The sequence below is a fragment of the Excalfactoria chinensis genome, chromosome 3 (assembly GCF_039878825.1).
Source record: "Excalfactoria chinensis isolate bCotChi1 chromosome 3, bCotChi1.hap2, whole genome shotgun sequence".
Taxonomy (NCBI): domain Eukaryota; kingdom Metazoa; phylum Chordata; class Aves; order Galliformes; family Phasianidae; genus Excalfactoria; species Excalfactoria chinensis.
In genome coordinates, this window is record NC_092827.1 from 101,735,814 (window position 1) to 101,739,757 (window position 3,944).

Consider the following 3,944-nt stretch of genomic DNA (forward strand, 5'->3'; position numbering starts at 1 on the left):
GCCCTGGGGTTATTTTAAAAAGCCTGGAAGGAAGTAGAGAAGCAAGGAATTTTGAATACAAGGAGGAAAAAAACAACAACAAATAAAAAACACTTCCAGTACTCAGGGTGTAACAGGACGGATCGGTGACTCTGCCTGGCAAGGCTCTGCAAACCAGGTGCGCGCACACACATGTTATGATATCACATGCACAAGCATGCCTATTTGGATATGCACTTATGAATATTACATTCTTATTTTTTCATTTTGCGGAAAATCTTCATTCCTTCTTCTATTTTTATCAATGAGTGTTTATAAGAGAACTTATAAGAATAGCAAAGGAAAACATATCAGAATCTTTGGTGGTAATCATTGAGAGTTATTTTCTTAAGCCCTCTTTCCAGTGCTGTGAGACTGCAGAGCCCCAGGGCCGTGACCACCATCAGAGGGACCCTGATGCACATAGGTAGATGCATATCTAGTGATGCAAACACAACAGCTGCAGGATCAGGATGTCCACAGGTAGTGAGTGCTGTGAACACACCGCTATCAGCAGCTCTGTAAGGGGAGTGCTTCCCACTGCCACCAGCCTCCATCCATACAACCAAGACGAAACAGAGCATGGCATCACACCTTGCTCTGATCTTCTCATTGTTTGTCTTCTGTTTGCCTTTGTGCTGCAGGCAATGCTTTTCATCCAGTGCTGAGACAGGGAGCACTTGAGCTCGGGTAGGGATGCTCCAAACCTAAACACACGTATCAGCAGGAAAATTGCTTGGCATCATTTCAGTGGATGAGGAGCATGGGGATGGCTCCCATGCCCTGTAAAGTTGGTGGGATTTTCCACAGCCTGCTGGCTTGGGAATTAAGCTACTCATGTGCCAAGAGGACTGTAGAGGTGAGGAAAATACAGCTGCCTTGCAGTCTGTTCCCTGGCTGAGGACTGCTGTGCCAAAGAGAAGGGTCCTCTTCCTGTTTTGGTAAACAAAGGAAGGGTAACTGAAGTCATCTACCTGGACTTGTGCTTTGACATGCTCTCACACCACATCCTTATCTCTAAGTTGGCAAGAGATGGATTTGAAGGCTGGGCTATTCAGTTGGATGTGGGACGGTCATAGCCAGAGCATTGCAGTCAGTGTCTCTACATCTAGGTGGAGGCTGGTCATGAATGGAGCCCCCCAAGGGGTCTGTCTTGGGACTAGTGCTCCTCAATGTTTTAACCTCAGCAAAACATCCCAGCAATGTGAATCCCATACCAACAACAACAACAACAAAACAAAAACCCACTCAAGTAGTTAGTTTATGTGATGAAGACAGTGTTTGAGTTACTCCTGCAAGCACATCTTTTAGTTTTTGCTTCCAAAAGGGATGAGTTTTGTGGGTTTTCCTTTCTCAGCTTACTTCCCACAGGCAGTGCCTGCACAATTTGGGTTTCCCAGCAAGTAGCCCTCCACTGGCCAGCCATGCCCTCTTTACTAATGAAACCAGGGGAAATGGTGTTTTTCCTAACAGCTCGAGACACCTCCATTCCTGCCAAGCAAAAAGCTCGCCACCCACCGGCAGTCCAAGTGAGGAGCTCTTTGTTGTCTCCCTGGGAATAACGAGGAGTGGAGTGGGAAGAAACTTAAAACATATGTGGTGAGGACATGGTGCAGGGAAGATCCAAACTCTTAGACTGTTCCCCTTCCACTCATTATGCTCATTTATTTTCCTGGCGGTGTTTCTTACGTAAATTGTGTATCTGCTTTTACTGCAGAATGGCAAATTGCTCTGAAATGATCTCTTTATGGGGTTTGTTCCCCAATTCAGGTTGCTCAGGGGGAAAATTATTCCTGGAGCTGGATTCCTTACTGCTCCATCCCTTCTGGCATGCTCCAAGGTGACCCTATATCCACAAGAACTAATGACAACATTGTGCACTTCTCTGTATTAATGAGCAACAGTTTTTCACTTGCTTCCCCAGCCTTTCCATCATCCCATTGCTGCACATTTAAAGAAAGACCCAAGAAGTCAGGGGGACGCTTTGACATCAGCTCACAGCAGAGGTTAGCTCTCTGCATCTGTTTGCAATGCACGTTCTGAGCTTGCACGCTCCCTGCCATGTGTTTGGGATTAACAGAGGAGAAAGAAAACATCTCCCTGCTCCAAGGCAGCAACAAGATTTGCCAGAGCTCAGTACCTCGCAGACCCTAGGGCGTTTCACCACCCTCCATCAGCACTGCATGCCCTCTGCTCCAGCCTAAAATTCAGGTAACACGGGGGAACAGCTGTGGGCAATGGGCCAGACCCTGCCCAGCAGGGTAGGGCAGAGATCTTGCAGCACTTAGTGCTCTTTGAGCTCTGAGCAATTTGCCCAGAAAAAAACTTAATTAATTCTTTATCATCTGGGACTCCACTTAGGGGGAAAAACAAACCGAAACATAAAAACAAAAAACAAAAGAAACCCCAGAAACAGAAACACCCACCATAAATACAGAAATGCTTCTATCCCGTTTTCATGCAGATGGTTTTTGGAAGGCTGGGTCTGCTGCAGGCTCAGAAAGCATCCAGCAATGAGACCACCCATGAGCCTCGTGGCTGCAGCACCACTGGGAAGCATGGACATCATTAGAGGGAGTGGATGTAACGACTCTCACTGGACAGACATTCACCATCTGAAGGCTTCTGCTTGTTTTCCAATTAGTTTAACAGGAAGGGGGCTGTTCAGAGAAGGGCATAACGGTTCAAACGCTATGCTCAACAACCCATAGCAAGACCACAAGGACAAAGGTGCAGTGCACAGCAGCTCTTGTGGTGTAGAGCCAACAGCTTCCACATTCCCTTCCTTTCCCCATTTCCTTGGCTCTCCTTCAACTCCTGTGGAGAAGAAAGTGGAGGAGGGGGGAAAAAATGACAGGGAGAGAAAAAAGCTTTATTTGGAGAGGTGGGAGCAGTGGGAAGACTTGGGTCACTCTCCACTTGTTACGCCGTTCAAAGTTGCTCATGCTGGGAGTTTCATCCTTTGTCATTTTCACCCTTTTCTACAAAAAGCATTGCAAAATCCCAGTGTAACTGTAGGGCAGTGGAGAGGCAATTGATGATGTTTTTTGATGGAGTAAGCAAATACTTATCTGGATGAAAGGAAATGAGTGGTGAGTTCCCACCCGAGTACCGCCTCACTTCTGAGCACTGGCGCTGCATGCCTCCCTTCCTCCCTTTCATTGCCTGCAGAGGAGGAGGGGAGATCTGCCCCTTGCCTAGCTCCCAAGGCTGTTCTTCCCTTGGTCTGAATGCAGGCTGGCAAACTCTCATCCATCCTTTCTCATTGGGCAGCCACCGGTAAGCTTGGGATGGCAAATAAATCACATCACACAACGACAGTGACAGTAGCTGGAAAAAATAGGAATCATTAAAAATAAAAAAATAATAATAATAAAAAGAAAGCATTGTTAAGAGTTCCCAGCTTCCAAAAGCAATGTCTGCAGTGTGTTCAGGAAGGGCCTGAGCAAACAGCCAAGCTGGCTGTGAAGTTAGGGAAAAAAAGCAGATGAAAAAACATCTTTAACACACTTTAATGCCTTTTTTTTCCTCCTGTTGGCATAGCTTGGGAGTTTCCCATGTCAATAGTAAGCATCACCCTGCGGTCTCTCATGCCTGGGGAGTGACCATGGAGGAGTGCTGCTTGACAGGAGAGATGTTTCCAAAATGCTATGTAGCATTTCAAAATAGCAGCAGGTGAACCTTGGCTTACTGAAGGCTGAATGCCTGTGTGTTAGCTTTCATCTCAAACTGCTCCCCAGAACTGGGGAGAAATGCTTTCACTCACAATGGGTTTTTTTTTCTGAAGCTTTTGTACCTTTTTTGTACCTCTTGAAATTTGAAAACTCCAGCACAACTCCAACAAACTCAACAGAACTCAAACAGCTCTTCTGTGCAGACTTTAGCTGCTCCAAGGATGGACATCAGCAGTCATCCAGACCAGCGTG